General features: G+C 46.3%; 1 long non-coding RNA gene across 1 annotated transcript; it reads right to left on the reverse strand.

Moving 5' to 3' along the window:
• Positions 1-5816: 5816 nt before the first annotated feature.
• Positions 5817-19764, reverse strand: LOC113484498. Its single transcript, XR_003399241.1, has 3 exons — positions 19463-19764; positions 14035-14239; positions 5817-7419 (listed from the first exon to the last, which is right to left on the reverse strand). It is a non-coding gene; the product is annotated as an uncharacterized LOC113484498 (long non-coding RNA).
• Between the last annotated feature and the right edge of the window lie 243 nt (positions 19765-20007).

Raw genomic sequence — 20007 nt, forward strand, 5'->3', positions numbered from 1 at the left:
CCCCCGCCGTGCCTCGGGTCCCTCCGAGGGCTGCGGTGCTCAGGCGTAAAAAGCGCTGCCGCGGGCCAGGCGCCCCCCGCCCCCTCCCTGCCGCGTGCGGCGCAGCTTGCTGCCGTCCTACCGATCCGGTGAGAAACTTGACGTTTTAAACGGAACAACAGGAGAAAATTGCACCTCAGGTGCCTTTACTCGCAGGGACTGCTCCTCCGAGGGAGCCGGCGGCGACCCGTGAGGCCCAGCCCGAAGGCGAAGCCGGGCCACAGCGGGACAGGCGGTTGCGCCATGCCACTGCTGGGCCGCCAGCGGGCCCCGGCCCAGCTCACCGGCCACCAGCATCGAGAGGCCCCTCACCCACGGCGGCAGATTAAGGCATTTCCCACGAGGCGTGCACAGGGACTAAGGAGTTCTGCGTTAACTGCCCTCTCTGGGAGCCGTGACCTCGGGCACCGCGGGCATGGGGGTGTTGGGGCCATGGGCGTCACAGCCTGGTGGGCAGGAGGCCCCTGCAGCACGGCGGGACGCGAGGGGCTGGTTTTAGCTGCAGCTACAAGGCACGATCGGCTGTGCAAACCCAGACAGGGCGCCATCAAAATTCAGCAGCTGGTAATTGTATCTGGGGACCTGTGGGGTGAAGTAGTTTTTCTTTATAAACTGAAAATGCAAACGTGGAGTTGCTGTCTGCACTGATTTTCCCCCCAAAGAGCTCACACGCTAATAGAGACTGCTACACATCTCCTCAATTAAGCAGTCAAGACGTGCTGAATAATAAATGAGCACAGAAAGGCCTCGGCTGCAGCTGGGACCGAGTCCCCGGGTAACTGCGGTGAGCGCAGCGGGTGCACGCCACACTGGCACAGTGCTCCTAGCCCCCGGCTTTGCCAGGGAAGCTCCTCTCCGAAGAGCCCAGCTTTCTCACCGTAGTGGGTGCTCTCTCCGTCACCTGTCCCACCCAGCCTCTGGGAGCCTACAGCGCTGGCGGCAAGGACCAAGCGCAAAGACCCAAGCATCCCACTGTCCCTGTCCTTCACTTTTCTGCTGACAACTTCCAGTCCCCTGCCACCTTTGCATCTCCAATACACAGACCACTATTCGCTTTAAATGAGTTATGGGGGGGTTACATGTATACATATGAGTCTAAAGCAAAAGTTAATTAAAAGATACGACCTACATCAACCATCAAATGTCTGTTATATTAAATGAGGTGGATGAGTCCTCCATCTTGCTCAGTTTTAGCATTTACTTTTGGGCAAAGCATGGACACGATGGCATTTTTCTCCCACCTTGGGTGGCAATATACCTTTGTTTAAAAGACTGTAAGGAGCAGAGAAGTGAAAGGAATTAATATAGTTTGAGGTTATTGCTTGGGTGGGCAGAAGAACATGAAAATGCAAAACAACCCAGCAGCCTATAGATGTAGTCAAACTCCTGGCCATTCAGGCAACTGATTGCTCAATAAATGCAAACGGACAAAGTGAAGCATCACTGAACTTGAGAGATAAAGGTCCTAACAATAGAGGCTTTTTACAGTGTGAGTCCAATTTTTTTTTTTTTGCCTGTTTATATAAGTAAAACCCAATTTGAGCAACCAGAGCATCAGCTCTTTACAGTGAAAGATAATTTGGCTGAAGGAGCCAGTAAGATTGTGTAAGATCCTCTAAAGAAAGCCCAAAATATGTATCTTCGTTTCATTAATAAATGGCTTAAATCCAAGCATAAAAATTATGTGACTTTAATGGTTTCTCCAACTGGTAGCCACATTCCTTGTTAGCGAGAGATCCCATGTGGGAACATTAAAATAAGACATCCCCACACAGGCTGGGAGTGATGAAACACCACCTAGCAGCTTCAGCATGCATCAGATGATGGAGCTTGCTAATAAAATATTAAAATAAGCAGTTCAGCCCTAAATGTTTCTGTACCTGCTGGGTGTCCAGATTTTGCAACTGGGATTTAAATATCTTTATATTTCTAAGTGCCAAGTTTCCATAAGTAAATATGAAACCGAATGTCAAAAGCTGATAATTATGACCCAGTTTGTAGCTGGAAGTCTAACTCGATAATTTAAACCTGTACTTTGGCTTAGTCCAGGAAAACCATCAAAATCTAGCATCTCTCTGTGAATAAATCTTTGTGAAGTTGGCAGGCCACAGGTAGGAGAGGGACCACATGATACGGCAGGTTCTCATTTTTTGCTTCAGTAGACTCATTTTTTATTGAATAGCAGAGTAAATATTTAAGCAAAACTAGTGTAAACTGCTGGCAGGTATGCCATGCTAAGTAGCAGTCATTTACTTTTAAATAATTAAAAGTCAATATACAAGCATAGCATTCTTGTTGCAGTGCGGCATATCCACTGCTCTGCCTGTGTGTCACTTCAGAGCCTGATTTACTAACAGAACATTTAGCTCAGCTCATTTTGAAAAAAAAAAAAAAGGGTTTAAAAAAAAAGCCCTCTCTATTGTGTGTGATTGCAGGTATTTTGGCTATGCAGACCCCAGCTATTTCTGGGTAAGGCTGAGTCTGTATTACTTGTGGGGCTGATAAGGAAAGCCCTGATTTCCTTTGCATTATGCATAGCGGAAGTGTCAGGATGGCTCTGATGGCGTTTAATTAAATATTTGGCAGTGTTTAATTAATTAAATATTTAAACATTAAATACTAAATAGGATGTGATATCTGCTTAGTGGACATTATGTCTCAATAGCCATTAGTCATTAAATAGGACTCAAATTGGCCCTAGAAGACTCCCCTTAGCTAAGCAAGGTCTTAAGTACATGCACTTTTGGATCTTCATTAATAAGTAATAGAGGCCAATTCAGACTATGTAGCAACACAGAGATCCCTATTAACGGAAATGTTAATGTCTCTGTTTGAGACCAAGCTCTCCAATCCAGACAGCAGATGAGATGCTCAGAGCAGAGGGGTGGGATGCAGCCCCTCGGGTGATGTATGGGGCAGCGGCTGGGGCGGGAAGGCAGCGATGAGGGGGAGCCCCACCATGGCCATCGGACGCCTCCCGGCACCTTTTCAGGGCAGGATGAAGGTACGGCACTCGGATGCCTGTGGTCTCCCAGCCGCATGATGTCTATATGGGACTATTTTGGGTTAACTTCAGGGGATTTTAAATTAATTACATGGTTTAGCGTTCACACACACTTATGCTCCCTGCAAGAGCCCCGCTTGCCTGGGAAGCTGTGGACAGCCGCCTCGGCGTAAATGAGAATCAGGCCCTGCACACCCACCCTCTGATAGATTCCCACAAGCATTCGCCACGGGCTGATCCAGCCAAACGGTACCACATGCCGGTGCTCTAAAGCCGTGCTCGTCTGATGGCATCCGCAGAGCGGCTCGCACGCTGAAAGCTAAGCACGTGCATAAGCACTTGGACGAAGCAAGGTCTGTAAAAAAGAGGGGGACGGATGCTTTAAAGATTTTTCTGCAAGATATTTTTAGCAGGGAAACAATGTTTTACAGGCCCTTGTGGTTTTGAATTTGCAATTTCATTATTCTCTATTCCCCAGATGACTACTAGTGGCAAACACTTCATACTTTTCATCTCAGTGATATTTTTGGTAAGATTTATCATTTTTACCATTAAATCCGAATACTGCACTCAAGTTCACATTTGCAGTTCCTTTCAGCAGCCTGCACAGGCAGTGCCCGAGTGGCTCTGGCCCCCCAGCGAGGGCAGGCGATCCCCGCAGCCACCCTGCCAGCAACCCAGGGCTTTTCAGGTTGTAATTAACTGGTTGTAGTAAACTGGTTGTAATTTAAAGCAACTCTGAGATCATTTTAAATGACACTAAAGTCAAATTAAAACCCAGCAAGGGGATCCCGAATCAGCCGAAGATTCCTTTTCTGTGGGGATCTGCTGTAACATGCCACATGCCATCAGTGGGACTTCTGGAGGGGCGGTGGCAGCAGGACCGCTGCGTGGGGCTCAGCGTGCTCCTGCCCTGCACTTCTCCCTGGCTTCAGCATTCATAGATCTTCTGTGCCTCCCAGGCTGCATACATGCTGATAATCAGATTGCACTTCTGCCTAGTAGTTTTTACTTGAAATATCATTGAGTTAGTTCTTGAGGGATTTGTGTCTAGTGACATATATATTGGTATTGAAGTCAGAGGTCGCCTATTGCAAAGATCATCTTGATAGGATGATTATGAAAAAAGCCATGCTGGTTAGAAGACTCTCTAACTAGATTTGGTCTTCTTCCTTCAGCCTCACATTAGCGACTCCTGGTTTCTCTCTCAGTTTTAGTGATCCAATCTTTCTTCTTCTGAATATCTCCCTTGGGAGCTTTCTACACAGACATTTTAATATATCACACTATTCTCTGCAGAAATCATTTGCTCAATAAAGAGACTGGATTTTTTTTTAATTGCAACATTAGCAGTGTTCAATAGCAGCCATAATGCCTGCACCTATGCCTGGCACAGACTGGGAAGGGCAGGTCCTGGATCAAAGACATCTTAGGAGCAAATCAGTCCTTTCACCTTCGTGTTTCCAGCACATGCAGCTCCTGCTGCAGCTGGGACCAGCTTCGGATGGGACGACGTGGCTGCCAGGAGCAGCGCTCTGCAGGAGACATTCCTCCACCATTTTGCTCCATGCAGACTCCAGCTGCACCTTCTGTATGTTTTAAGAAATTGTCAGTGATGGGATAGGCACTACAAAGCAAGCACCCTATCAAATATTACGCAGCACAGACAGTCACTGAATTACCAGCTAACTGCCAAATGCAGGTTTATTTTCAGTTTCAATGCTTCTTGCTGCACAATATCAAGTTATCAGAAGACACTGTCTGCAGAACACAAAACAAGTATCAGTGCCACACATCCTAATAATTCAGACAACCTGCTTGGCATCCTCTGCCCACACCACCTTCCCAGCCAAAGCGAGGTGAGCCTGCTCGAGCTGCAGGCGGGCTGCTCTGCTCCCTGCACTCACTGCTCTCCCAGTTATTTCTTCTGGTAGCTTTGCATGCTTGTTGCGTGCCGTTAAAAGGCTTTTCATTTCCTGACAATTTATAAATATGTATTGGGCCTGAAGGATGAGGGTAAAGCAACTGCTGTTTCTTTTTTTAAAGAAAATTAAACATGACAAACTTAGTTATTCATGCAAACCATCCGCCTGTTATCTCTGATTATGCAGGATCCAAATGGTGAAGCTGAGTGAATGAGTGCATTCATCAAAGTAAACTGTCAGAGGCAGGAACACCGGTTTTAACCTACCCCTACCTATTCTCTTTTGTACTTACCTTTCATCATCTTCAACAGGCAGTGCAGTTGCTTGGTACCAAGAGCACCTATTTCACTACTAGGTCTCTATTTTAAGGGGATTAATTAGCCTCCAGAGAATGGAGAAGAAACCCTGCATGTAGCGCTCTCATGCTTTAAAACATTGCTTCGTCGGGATATTTTAAGCTCGCAGGCCAGAACATATGGTATTTCAGGAACAGAAGCTGGAAGCACAGTGCACGTGTATTCCTTCACACACCCAGTGCGGGAGGAGGTGAAGTGTTTTGTTAAGCCTCAGCGTGTGTGCATATATGTATGTATGCGTGGGAGAAATAAGCAGAAATAAACTTCACACACCGAAAAGTGACAGATTTATTTTCACCCATCCACCAACCTGCCCCACAGCAACAGTGAAAACCTGGGATACATAAACTTGAGAAAACAAGAAAGATTGTATCATACTGTCTGAAATTTGTGGCAAGCACCACAGTTTGCTTGTCTGTTTTAAGCCAGAGAATCTGCCTCAAACATGAGCTCTTATATGCAGGAACAACTTCGATGAATCTTCCAAGGAAGCTCCCGTGCCTGGGGCCAGGTCCCCTCCCAAGGTGGCAGTGGCCACTGCACCAGGGCTGCCCACAGCACGGCCCCAGCCATGGCCGGCACACACAGCACTGCTCTCCCTGCAGCCACCATGGGAAACAAGGAGAAGCACCCCGCTGTCCCGCCAGGCATGGCCGTCCAGCTCCTCTCCTTCAGATGGGGTGTTACACCAAAACACCCACCTCTCACCCAGCTTGCCAGCTGCTTTCACAGAAGGAGACTCAGGTAAAGATAAAATAATTCTGAGCACACTTACTTAAAGTAGCTGACAGGGTAAAGACAGCATTTTGGCAATGCATTGTGATGCTGCCTACCACAACTATGTGCCCTGTCATCTCTGCCTGAACTGCAACAGCTCGCAACAGGAGCCAGACTCCAGCACATGCTCATGTTGAGAGTCCCACACTACCCCGGGTGTGCACATATAACTCTCAGCAATGTTCTTTAATACCTTCTTACTTATCTCAGAGTGCAGGTACACACTGGGAAGGGCAAATTACTGTTTGATGTGGCACACTTGGATCATCTGTGCAAAATTTGCAAGTCAATTAGTTCGTGACAAGTCATCTTCTCTTCTTCCCCCTAAAACATTAACACGGTGTTGAACGGTACCTCCTGCCCAGATGATGCTCAGGAGACCATGGAGGCTCCCTCCCTCTGTCCTACACTGCCCTTCACCACTGATCCCACTCACATTGGTGCAAGCCAAGGACCAGAATTTTAAGCTTTTGGTGGCACTGACAGCAGCCACCAGCCCTGTGGCGCTGTGCCATGCCAGGGGGGTCAATCTGGCCAGAGATTTTCAGCGTGGGCTGGAGGACACAAGTACTTCTTGGAACTTGCAATCCCTTCTGTGGTACAATATACTGCTTTAGCAACAGGAAAAAAACACAGCACTCTCTCCACCGTGATTTACACTCTGGTTGAGTCAGTGTGACAGCAGGACTACTTAACGCTACCCTCCGCCCCCACTGTTACAGAGTTATGACTTTAAACACCGAATATGAATCAAGAATTTCCTTTCCATTCAAATCCTCCTTCTGCCCTTCTTATCTGACTCATTTCCAAGATGCCCACTGACCTTCATGCTAATTGATCATTACTAATAGATAAGGGTAATGCAGCTTTTGAACTGTACTTACTGCGTGATCTATACTTCTTGATTGGCACAGACTGTGGTTTTTTGCCTGGACTAAGATCATCTGAAATTAAATCAGAAGCAAGTGGACAATACTTTAAGAATACCACTGCATGCTAGAGTGAGCTGCCATGCTGCTACATGCATTACCTGAAATGTCTGGAAAAGCCCAGTTCCATCAGAGGTAGGGATTTGCAGGAGGGCGAATGAAGGGGGCTCTTCTCTAACACCCCCACGTAGCGTGCTTGGTGTCACTGAGCCCTCTTACTCACACCTCCACCACCACATCTCCTGGGAAGGTGCCTGTATTGACTGCTTGGAGTGTAAGTGCTTACTGGTTGCACTTCCCCAAGGGTTGGGGTGCTTTGCAGGTGTTAGCTCAGGAAGCCATGCAGCACCCCGTGCAGCTGAGCGATGTCTGCCTTTCGATACAGTGAACTGCAAAGAATTTAAGTGACTTGTCAGGAGTTATCAGGAGAGCCCGAGGCGCAGCTCAGAACACAGTTGCTGCCCACAGCCTCCTCTGCAGCTATCAGATAATGCCAACCCTCTGCAATGCACTAATACTGAAGAGCACATTTCATACACAAATGGATTATTACTGGAATCTTATAGATAAAGCCATTCATCTTCTGAGGCCCTTGGGAGTCTGAGTAGTTAATACGTATCACAGCAGAAAGATACATAAAACACACAATACAAAGACACATTGAGAAGCATGTATAGAAGTGTTGAAAGGGAGAGAAGAAACAGGGCAGAAAAGCAAATCTGCATGAGATACACAGTTCAGCAGATGTGCATGTAAGTTGACCAAATAAACCAGATCTTCAAGCACGTTCAGGTGAGGTCTTCAAGAGTATCAGCGTGAGCTAAAGACTTCAATTGTTCAGCCACCAATTTTCTTAGAAATGCTGTCAATGATGCGGCAATGATCAGCCCTTATGACCAGATTTGCAGGAGCGTGGGAACAGTCACGGGTAGGAGTAGATGCTGGTGACTCAGGACACCTAACCTGCCTAGCCTGGGTGTTTCTACATCTGCCCGCTTATCCAACCACAGTGACAACGATAAGACCAGAAATCCTGACACCCCATTTTCACCAGTGCTCATACTCTGGTGATGAGCACTCTAAAAACCCATTTCAGGCAGAAAAGAAAATTAATGAGGGAATAAAAGAGGTTGAGTCACACATCTTACATCTCAAATATGCCTTGCACAAATCAGCCGTGATGAATTGTTGTATGAAGTCTGGGTAAGGCTCCTCGCTGGTCAGAATACAGATAAAGCATGTGTGGGCTTCTCACAGTTAAACAGAGCTTGTTAAAGGAAAGATGCTGTTTATCCTTTTAATTCTGACCACATCGTTCACTCGTCATCTTATTTAGACCCTATTTTTCCCCAGACTGGCAGGTGATATGATTGCATTGGCCTCGATACAATCACAGCTCGCACTCTGCTTGACAATCCAGCAGCAGTGACCGGAGCTTTTGTGCCGGTGCAGCTGGGAGAGCCGAGCGCCTGTGCGCGGAGATCCCACCCCATCAAAACCATGCGGCCGGCATAAAAACAAAACCAGGCAACTTTCAGTCCATGAATATACATCTCATTCAAAGCAAAAAGGAGGCTATCCAGCAGCAATGCCAAACATGCAGATTAATGACAATGCTTTGCCTGTGTAAATGGCCTTGCTGAGTCCAAACACGTTCTTCCGAGATGCCAGATTTTGTAAGTTAGCAAAAATGTTGAGCTGTCTGTTTGCTTTAAACAATTATGTCAGCTCTGCAAGTAAAATATGTTCCCTCGCCTGACCTCCCCATGCTGCTAGGTAGGGCAGCATTTGGCTGTCTCTTTCTTTAACACAGACATCAGGGGACATCTGGAGAGATTCCTTGGGAAAAGCAGGGCAGAGCCAGCGAAGGGAGAGGCGGAGGGACCAGAAGCAGAGACAGGCTCTTGCAGCACTGTGCTTTATCACCTGCTGCGTCACGGTGAAGCTCTAATACTCCAACTTAGGTGCAAGCCCTTGTCAGGTATGGGTTTAAGTCTTAAGTGCCAGGTAAAAACAGACCTGTTTTAGAAAGGCAGCCCTTTAAATAGAAGATGTCTGATTTATTAAAAATACAGCCCTAAAGCTGACAAGACAAAGGAAGCTATTATTGCTTCTCCCACCTCTCTCCCCAAAAGGGGAGTTGCTGCAGAGAGATTAAATGATTTATCCCAGGTCACAGTAGAAGTTTGTGGCAGAACTGGGAATTGCAGAGGCTCCCCTGGGTGCCCGCCCAGTACATTAAGCACAGACTCAACCTTCTTCTCCACAGCACCAAGTCAGAGGCCGGGTCAGGCAGCCTCTGTACTGAAACAGCTTGTCAGCGCCTGGCACTGGGCTGCCGAGCAGAAAACGCTCACTGTCAATAGCGAGGGCAGAGCAGCAATATTTATATCGGAGCTAATGGAGGCAAACACCGATCGCTTTCTTATGATTTACACCGAACACGCCATAGCCAGGCTCAGCCAGAGGAGCCGGTCCCCCCCACCCTTCCAAAGGATGCTTAGCCGTGCCCAGGGGAGCTACGCCAGCACCCTGTGCCAATGGGACCAGGCTAGAGCCAGCCTGCCAGGATATTTTCCCAAGCGAGCGCTTACTTGAATTTTTCTCCCATTCAGTAAAATAAGTCACACAAATGTAGTTTACCCTAGGGCTGACACTTGAGACCACAGGAGGCTCCCAGCCTGGACGACGCACGGAAGGACTGCACGGAAAAACCTGGGCGCTAGATGGCAACAGCCTGGAGCGAACTGCCGGGGAAATAAAACTAGAGGGCAGCCTAGTGCCAGTGCTAACACATATCCCGAATATTTCGCTGCTGTTATCTCCAGAGTCCATCTAAGGCAGCCTTCCAGCATGCAGAAGATCAGGTTTAGGAAAGTCAGAAACATACTGGGGGTTATGCTGAAACGGTTGATTGCAGCACAAGCTGATTGTAAACAAATAGGAGGGAAAAAAAAAAAAAAAAAAAAAAAAAAAAAAAAATCAGTTTTGTCACTGCATTGGAGGAAATGTGAGATGGCACACCTGGGAATCCCCGGGTCGCACAGCTCCTGGACACACCCGTGTCTCACTCACAAAGGCTCAGCCTGCTCTGCAGGTCCCTGTTCACACAGAGCTGTCTGTCCCGTAGCAGGAACCTCCCACACCTTTCAACTACTAACCCATAAAAGTAGCTTCTCGGGATCCCACCGCATACAAAATCAATTGCCATCTTGGCTCAAACACAGTGAAAAAATGTGTGCATGAGAATACATGGTGTTTATAAAAGGTATTTCCCACGTTCTAATCAGGTGAAGAAAGAACATAACGATGTAACAAACCCAAAAGTTATGACACTTTTGTCTCTGATGTTTCCACTTCCAAGCTAGCAGCAGGTGAGAGGACAACACAGCTTGCTCTTTCCAATATTCAGATACAGTTTAGTATCAAAAAATCTTTCAGAGTGATCACAGTCCAGGAGAATACATCTAATTCCCTCTAAATAATTTGGAGCTTCACTGGGTAGAAAATTGCTATTTCTGCTCCAATGCCAGAGAATTCCATTTTTAATTATAGAAATTTCTGTTATGCACAATTATAATATTCTTTCATATTCTCTCTCACTCTTAGTTCAAACATACCATTAGCTTTTTAAACTACTGCTATGCATCGAGCAGACACAGGTCGCTCCTGCTGCAGAGGAATGCAGACGGTCATGCCTCTTGGATCAACTCAGATCGAGTAACAGAGGATGAAGCATCTTTTTTGTATATTCCGGGATGAATTATCCTAACAATCAATGACTGTCTGGATGCAACCTCCAGTGAGATTAAATTAGAACAGAAAAATGTTAAATACCTTTTCCAGAGCATGGATATATGGACTGATAATGCCTTGTGGAGGCACTACGAGCTAAGCACCAAATTCAGTGAGCAGGCTGAGAAAAGCCACATGAGAATCCGCAGCAGAAGTAAGCGAAAAACAATAACCCTTTGCTACTGTCTGTGTTTGCAGGATCGGAAAATAAAGGGATAAATTCTCATGTCCAAACCCATAAACACAAAATTATCTTTACACAGTGATTAATCATCCTATAGACTTAATCAGCTGAAGCAAAAAAATCAGCTTGTGTCTGCGGAGATAGATATTCAAGGGCAACAATTCACAGCTCAAATCTGTCCCAGTAGGATGAAATGAAAAGACTCCAAACACACAGGAGTTGGTCCACACCCACATTCTGAGGATTAGTGTTTGTAAAGATACAAAGATGGTCTCAGTTGCTTTAGTTTGCAGCTTCTCTCCAAAACAGATTGTCTCCATAAGTTTAGTACCTGCTTTTTCAGTTCCAGCTGGAATTTAGTACTTTTTCTGATCAGAATCGATAACTTTAATTGGTAGTTTAGAGTTAGGTGCAAGATGCATTGACACTAATGAAAATTAGTTGCTTAATTTGCTCGCTACACAGGGCAGCGTGCCAGGGAAGGTGGTGGGAAAGCAGAGAAAGGCTGCTGCTCTCTGCACCCTGTTCCTTGGGGCATGCAGGAACGGGATGGGATGGGATGGGATGGGATGGGATGGGATGGGATGGGATGGGGGCTGATGTGGCCAGGCAGCATCAGGAGAGCATGCAGGCAGCTGGCTGTGTGTGCCCAGAAGCCCAGGCAGCAGCCGCATCACTGTGAGAGTGCACACAAGGGCAGAGAGAATTTACTCACGTGCAAGCGCAGAGGAGAGCCGTGTCCCTGACTGCTGCCCAGGATGGTCAGAGCACATGGGCTGTGCACAAGGACCCGAGAGAGGTGGGCTTCCAGCCCCACGCCCAGCCAGGCTGCTCTGTAAGCATCGGGGCTTTATATGCACCAAGCAGGTCTCTTGCTCCTCAAGGAGAAAATTTTTCCTTGTTATGGACCAAACACAAACCACAGGTCTGTGTGCAGGAGAGGAGGCAGGGCTGCACCTGCCTGCACTGGGGGAGTCTGGCAGCCAGCTCCCTGCTGCCAGGACACCCACCCCATCACGCTAGAGACCACCTCCAGTGTTTGCTCTAACAACAGCCTCCTCTCACCAAATGGAAGAGACTGCATGCATCAACCCCCCAGTATCTTCCAATTAAGCTCTTTTGGTGTGGATCAAAATTAAACCACAGTCACCATGCAGGCACATCTGAAGCCCTCACTAGCCAGCAACTAAAGGGTCCAGGCTGGCCCTGTTTCCTTTGAAGCATGCCTGCTGGCTGCAGGTTTCTATAGTGCTCGCTTGCAATTACAGTTCTTTTCAACTTCTCTCTCTCCTTTTTTTTTTTTTTAATTTAAAGAGATTGAGAGGAATTAAAAAACCCTCATCAATCAGATTTATCAAATAACACTGTAGAGGTAGGGCCAGCTGCAGCCACACATGTCAAACTCAGCTGCAGATATGAAAGCAAAGGCTGCAATTCATAGTTAGGGTGCTCATCTTTTTGAGGATTTAGCAGTGAAGCTAATCCCATTTCTATATTCCTAAACCTGCAGAGCCGCCTGACTCTGAGCTAGGTGAGGGAACCCCAGAATCAGTCCCTGTGTACATGGGTCAGGACTCTGAACCCTGCGAAAGGGAGTGTCTGCACTGCGCTTGCCTGGGCACGCTCCTTTGATGTCCCCATTCTTGGGGCTTGTGAAGAACTCAAGAGTCATTTGGTTTCTTTCCTTGTCCTTGCACAACACGTGTGGCTGAACTGCCTGGGTACATCGTTTATCTAAGTCAGCATGCACAGGTTACTCTGGTCATAAGAGTTCAAGCGAAAGAGAAGAGAATAATGGCAAAACTTCTTATTGATTTACATGGGTCAGTATTTTTTCAGCCTTCTCAGATTTTGCCTTGCTGATGCCTACTTTTGTTAAACACCATCAGCTGAGTGACAATATAGCCAAATAAATTAAAAAGCAGGTAACATCCCCAGACAGATACCTGCACAAAGATCTTCAGGCACGGATGAGAGGTGTCATGAGGGGGCATGAGCTGAAAATGATGAGAAATAGATGTCTTGGGAACAGAAAAAGTCAGAAGTGGAGCAGTCTTCCCTCTTCTGCTTAAAATTACTGTTATTACCACGTAAGCCCCCAAGCGCCACAGTTCTGGGACAGAGCGATGCCCATGATTCTCCTGCAGGCCCTGCTGGCTGCTACTTTTTGCAGAGCACCTGATCACAGCCCTGCTTCTGCTATGGCAAAGTGTCAGGGGAGCATTCAGAAACCACAGTAACTTCTCCCCTCCCAGCATCCACTGGGAATCCACTGGAACATCCCAGCAACCACTGACACTTGCAAATAACAACCCTCTCCCTGTTAAAAACCCCAGGAAATTCAGGGACAAAGACATGTGTTTGTGCATAATGAGACACACTCAAGAATGCAGAAGTGTGGAGATGCTTCATGATTTTCCTCATGATTATTTTAACAAGCAAGTTGTAAAAACTAAAAGAGAAGGGGTAAGGGGTTTTCCCACCCCACCGGAGGGCACGCACTAGCCTCGCACACGGGCTCTGCCCTAGCCTCTCCTGCACCTGGGTGTCCATGGAGACGCTCTCCAACACGAAACATCACACCCTGCCTTTAGGTATATGCTACAGTGTTGAACAGGATCTTGTGCAGAAAGATAAGAGTGTGACATTCGTTTTCCCTTCAGACCACGCCATGGCTTTGCCCTGCAGTGTGGCTGTGCCACGGGGCAGCTCCCGGGGGCCTCCCACACCCTCAAACCATGGCCACGATGCTCGCCCAGCAAGGCTACAGCTTCCACAGGGTGCAAGGCAGCTGCTGCATCAGAGTACACTTCTTTGCACCCCACTGGACGTCCTTGCTCTTGCACCGCTGTGCAGTTTAATGAAAATACACTAACACTGAAAAATACCAGTTTGCTGTGCTGAAACCAAAGCCTGTTGGTTTCTCCACCATCCAGCAGAAGGAGGCAGTGATGGTACAAGCCATCTTTGACTGGTCCTGGCCAAATCCCTTCTACCAGGGGCACAGGATCCCATAGCGACTCACCTGGGTTCCCAACAAATTGCTTTCTGCAAACACAGATGCTTCAGCTTCAACCAACTTCTTTAGCAGAGGTTTCCAGACTGCATCTCACATGGTAAAGGTTTTCCGTCATCACTCGCTTATGAAATTGAGCTGGATTCCTAGGCTCCTGCCAGACACTCGTGTCCTCCAACAGACTCCATCTGCTGGTTTTTTAGACAAGCAACTTCTGCAAGGACAAAATATATTGAGTTAAATAATATATACTTCATATTTTGTTTCTCTCAGCAAAACTGTGCAATCTTGGAGATATTTTGTAAATTCAGATTTATGATGATTATTTTTCATACTATGGCTACCACAGTGACCATAGAGAATTTATTGAGGTAATAATGTATTTAAATAGCCAATTTTCAAAAAATGGAACCATTGCAATGGATTAACATTCAAACCATTAATATTCAAACATATTAAGTCACTTAAAGGACTTTTCTGTGTGTGTGAACATTTTGGGGTATATTCTCCTCATAATACGTGAAGAGAAGATATGCTTTACTGTTGACATTTAGCACATTTTCTTTATTGCCTTTCATTTCATTATGAGTAAAAGTGTTATTTGTCCACCCAGCCTTCCCTAGGACGAATGCCATCGTTTCTGTTTGCAGAGGCAACCAAAAATTAAAGGAAATATTTTAGATGTCAACGTTAAATGTCAAAAACCGATTTTAAGTAATTACTAATACCCTGGCACATATGGATTTTATTCAGAAAATCCCTGTTAAAAATATTCATCGGGGAATATTCAAATTTATTATGTAGAACAACACAGCGTTAACGTGCTAGCTTCTATTTAATGCTTTGGTTCATAGCAACAAAGATACCAATGGGAAATCATTAAACAAATATGCGATTTTTGCAGCATAATAGGTCCATGTTTGGTATCACTTGAAAAAAACTCACCGAGCTCAAACCGACAGAAAAAATGCAATGATCAGGCAAAGTACAGCAACATTATAAATGTTAACAGATTTCAGAAGTGATTTTATGTTAATTCAAATGTTAATGCTGTCCGAGGCTGCTGAAAGGAGTGTGGGGCTGCGGAAGGAGATAGACATTGCCGGCAGGGGAAGGCACAGGGAACACAAAGGGCTGCCTCTTGGTGTGGGTGGCGGAGTTTTATTAATTATATTTCCTTTAGAGCCCTAACAATAACATGTCAGTAATCCACACATTCTGTACTTAATTGACATTAATGATTTGTCCGGGTGCTGGCCGTTGCCGGTGAGCCTCCCCACGCCGTGAGAATCCCGGCCATCTTGCGTTCCTTCAGCCCCGCCGCGCAGCCCCAATTAAGTCAATGAGCGTGGGGCCGCTGAGCTGCTCCCGCCATCTCCATGGCCCCTCTCCCAGCCAGGTCCCGTCCGGACATCTTCCAGCTCGCCCTCCACATCCCTGAAGGAGTGCACGGCCCCCAGCACAGCCCTGCACAAAGGGATGCATTCATGCTCCCCCCACGCCCCAGAAGGACGGCCGCCCAGCAGGCCCAGTTACCGCGGCCATGGTGGAAGAGGGCCCTCCAGTTTCTCTCTGTCACCAACAGCTGGGAGAGAGTCAGGGATTTCTCTCTCATGCTCACGAGCAGCAGGTCCCAAAACACACACAGCTATTCCAGACCCGGTGCCTGCAGCCGCCCTCGAGGTGAGAACCTCTCTGTAAGCACTCAGAGTCAGGTAGGCAATTATAAGCAATGAAGCGATGCCTCTCAAAACTACCCTCCGCCTCAGTCGCTCTGGTATTTTTACCCTTGGTGCCGTGCAGCTCCCAGACTGCAACGTGTCCCAGACTCCTGGATTTACCTTCTCTGGGGTCAAACCTTTCCGTTACGCCAGTGCCAGGAAACGCGGTTTCTGCTGAGGCGGGCTGCTGGGGAGCAAAGTCCACCTGGCAGCGGAAGGCTCCAAACCCGCTGCAGCTCCTGGCACACTCCAGCCCGGTTGCCGCGGGCAGGCAGCCCTCAGAAACCGTAGGAGAAGCCTTACCAGAAAGTTCGAGAGCACATGCAAGTTACCGCAGTGACAAAACCAGGTTGTTTTGGGCAGAGGCACGATGGCTTCTTGGTATGTTCAACCACTGGTACATAAAGAACTCACGCAAATTTCTCCATGAGCACCAGGCTAACAGACCTGCTCTCATGCATGGTGTTTCCTCCCTCCTTGGAGCTACCCTCAGCCTCTACTCATCCTCCATCAATGCCAGATGTACACCACGGCTGCCAGTGCTACACCCCCAATTCCTTCGTCCCCTCTTCCCATCTTTCATCCTGCCGGCACAGAGCCCCTGCGGTCACTTGTCAGGGGTCTGGCCAAGCACAGAGCACGGCAGCCAAGCCTGTGCCTCTCCTTCACGTGGAGGATCAGCAGCCTGTCTGACTCCTTTTTCTTCCCTGTATTAACAGAATTCCGATCTTCTCAAGTTGTTCAATGGAACAAGCCAACAGACAGGGAGCAGGAGAGGGAGTGAAACCACAGAAAAGCCCCATAGTCCAGTTTTGGTAGGAAATCAGGCTAGAAAATAAAAAAATCATCACACTGTCCAAGCAAATACCATCCTCTATTAGGAGGTTTCAGGACCAGCCATCCCACAGGAGCACCTCTCCTACTCCCAGCAGAACAGGGTGGCCCAGGCAGCGAAACATTCAACAAATTGTTGTTACAACTTCTCAGGGGATAACATTTGCTTAAAAACAGTCAGAGGCATTTGGAGTGATCTATAGGGCACTTTGTTATGTTAATGACTGTTACCAACTGTCTCTATACTAAAGTGTTGACTCATTGACAGTTGGGGTGAGACAAGACAGCTTGCTTGTGCCTTGCAGTCCTTTTGCACTCACCCAAACTACTCATGTGAAGACACTTTAATATGAAGAGACACTGTCTGTGGCCATTATTAATCTCCTGACTGAAGCCCAGAATACTAATAAAACCACGCAGGATCAGCTAACCTTTCCTCAGTGCAGTCTTCATTCTGCAAGATTTTGGCCAAAATTAAAACATTTTTCTCCGCTCTCACAAGGCTGCGGCTGACAACCAGACTTCTCAAACCAAGATGTAAAAAGGTTTTCACTTGACCTCTACTGTGCCCGAATAACATCATCATCATTCTGGCATAGGTAAGAGGGGATGACTCCTGTGAGCCCAGAAATATCAACTTTCCGAACTTCAGAAAGCAACATTTTGCAGATCTGGCTGAAGTGAGAAAGCAACCTGTTTATTCTCAGACCGACCTTAAACTGAAGTGTAACAACCAAACCTCACTGTGAGCTGTACAGTCCAAATATTACACTATCTGGTAACACTTGGAAAGTGAATATTGGGGTGGAAAAAAAGAGTTATCTTTTAACTCTTGTCATGCTCAATAATTCTTAACATATAGAAAAACTGAACTGAGATGTTGAGCTGCAGAGGCTGGCATCTTGGTACAGTACTTCCTCAAAAAAAAAAAAAAAAAAATCCAAACACCTTACACAGAATTATGAAATAAAGCACCATATTCCTCTTTTCTGTCTGATGCTATTACTCTGGGACTCAATCCAAGAATGCTCAAACCATTTATCCTGGTTACACGCAGGGCACGCAACAGGTGAATTCATGTAACTGGAGTCTGAACACAGTAACTTGGCAAATCACAGATGTCCCTACTTCTTCTTTGGCCTTGTGTGAGGGAAGAAACCCAAACCCTGTCCTACACAGCTTTATTACATTTTTACTCTCTTTGCAGTGAAGGCCGAATTTCCATCCAAGCCACTTATTTTTAGTTCTATGTGAAGCTTCTTCCATCCATATTTAAGAAAAAAAGCAACAGTCCTAGATCCAGAGGTGTGTGCTGCCTGCTCATGCTAACCAACAGCAGTCTCACCCTCTCAGCTTTACTGGATTTCTCATCCTTATTTGCACCCCTGACCCTACTGAAAATAAAAGAATCTCCTTCCAATGGAAGAAAATACAACATACCAAGATGTGCTTTTATTACCATGAAAGTCATGGCTGTGGTGTGGCCTTCAGCTGCACGATTTTCCAGAAAATGTTTAGGCTTGTTGCTTTTTTCTGTCTGGAATATTCTTGAGCTCATGATTAAACCCAGTATCATTTCAGTTTCACAATTTGTAAAAACCCAAACATTTGATCCTTTGATTTTGCCTTTATAGCGTAGAAGTTTATTAACATATGCGACTGAATACTTTTTAAAAACAAAACAAAACAAAGCAAAACAACCAATAAAGTGAAGACAAACTGCAGTATTTCCGGAAAGACATTAAGTGCATTTAGATGTAGAGGACCGTTTCCCTGCCACAGCCACTGTCTGTAAACACACTAGCTCCTCCTCTTTCCAATGGTCATGGAAATTTAAGAAAGCAACTAAGCCCTTATTTCTCTAGCCAAGACCAAGTCAGAAATGTAACGTTTGAGACTCATAACACATCACTAAAACATGCTGATAAGGGAGATACTTCCCCCTCAAATAAAGAAAAGGTCTTGGGCGACTGCAGGCTCTTCTCCATCCCAGGAGCAGAGGCTGGTAGAGATGTCTTCCAGTAGAAGCACCAGTCTGTAGAGTAAGGCCTTACTCTCACACTGAGGAGCAGGGGATTTTCACCCCCCTTACATGTCAGTAGCAGTCTCTTCAGTTCAAACAAGCAGATATTTAACTGAAATTCCTAGGAGGGGAAACAACAGGTCTACCTGGCCAGGGTCCACTGGCAAAGAGAAGGTTAGGGTGAGGCTCTGCACATCATTTTTCCTTATATCTCAGGTGATCACATATCCTAATCCAAAAAGAAATAGGCCTTCCATAATTTTCCTCCTTGAATATTATTGCAGCCCTGCTGAAACATCAGTACATTATAAAATACATTTGCTTTCTTACTATTTAGATGAGATCATGTTCAACTCAGTGAAACAAAACCTGTTTTCAAACAGATACGCAGTTCCAATAGACAGTCTGCTCCTCTGAATTGCCAGCAGCTGTAGGACCAAAGTCCCCCGGGCTCAGAAAGGTTTTCCTTCCTTCCTTGATAGCTATTTGATCGAATTTGCCCTAAAACATGCCAGTCTGCAGAGTTTTGAAAACCCTGGTTTTATTCAGTCTACAAAGAATACTTTTTTTTTTTTAAATAATCTCAGTTTCACCATAAACAGAAATTAAAAGCTTCATATAGAAACTTACCCTTTTGTGCTTAGCATGAACTGATTATTTCAAGAGACTGTAAGGAGACAGATTACATAGCATTACAATATTCCGCAGTCTTAATTAAATGTTTGATTAAGCATAAGTTGTGTCAGTAGCAGACAATTGAAAAACGAAGAGAAACAGGTTTTGTACTTTAAAGATAAGATATAATGTGACTTTTTTTGCAGGTAGCATGGCTGAAAGAGCCCATCACCAAAATACTTACTGTTCAACAACTCAAGCCAAGCGGCTGCTTTGTGGGAGTCCTAACTTCAAAGTGCAGAAATGTCAGGAATTGGCTAGAAATCAAGTGGCAAGAAACAGACATTAAAGTCTTCTCGCATTTGTGTATAACAATCACCTCCTGCCATCTCACAGACACAAAACCCCCACCCTAACCTGTCAGTCAGTCCACCCTGCGATGTCTGTGCCCTGGGGTACAGGGGATGCTGGCCGGGGTGAGGGCAGGAGGACCAGAAGAAGAAGGAAGAGCCATGCTGCTTCCTGCCACAGGCATGACTGACAGAGCCGAACACCCGACTCACATGCCAAGTCTGAGCAGGAGATCTCTCCAGAGAGATTACGAGAGCCCAGGTCAAGCTGACCTCAGCTTTGCCAACCAGGAGGAGCTGTGCTTAATCCCCAACAAATTCAAGGCTAGGTAAAGTCTGAGTTAACCTCTATTATTTCACAGGATAAACTAGCGTCTCCCTTTTTTCGAGGGCAGAGGGGTGTGGGGGAGGAAGGCTTTGAAGATGAGGGTATGTGTAA

The sequence above is a fragment of the Athene cunicularia genome (genome assembly GCF_003259725.1).
Source record: "Athene cunicularia isolate RWA chromosome 11 unlocalized genomic scaffold, athCun1 chr11_part1, whole genome shotgun sequence".
NCBI lineage: Eukaryota > Metazoa > Chordata > Aves > Strigiformes > Strigidae > Athene > Athene cunicularia.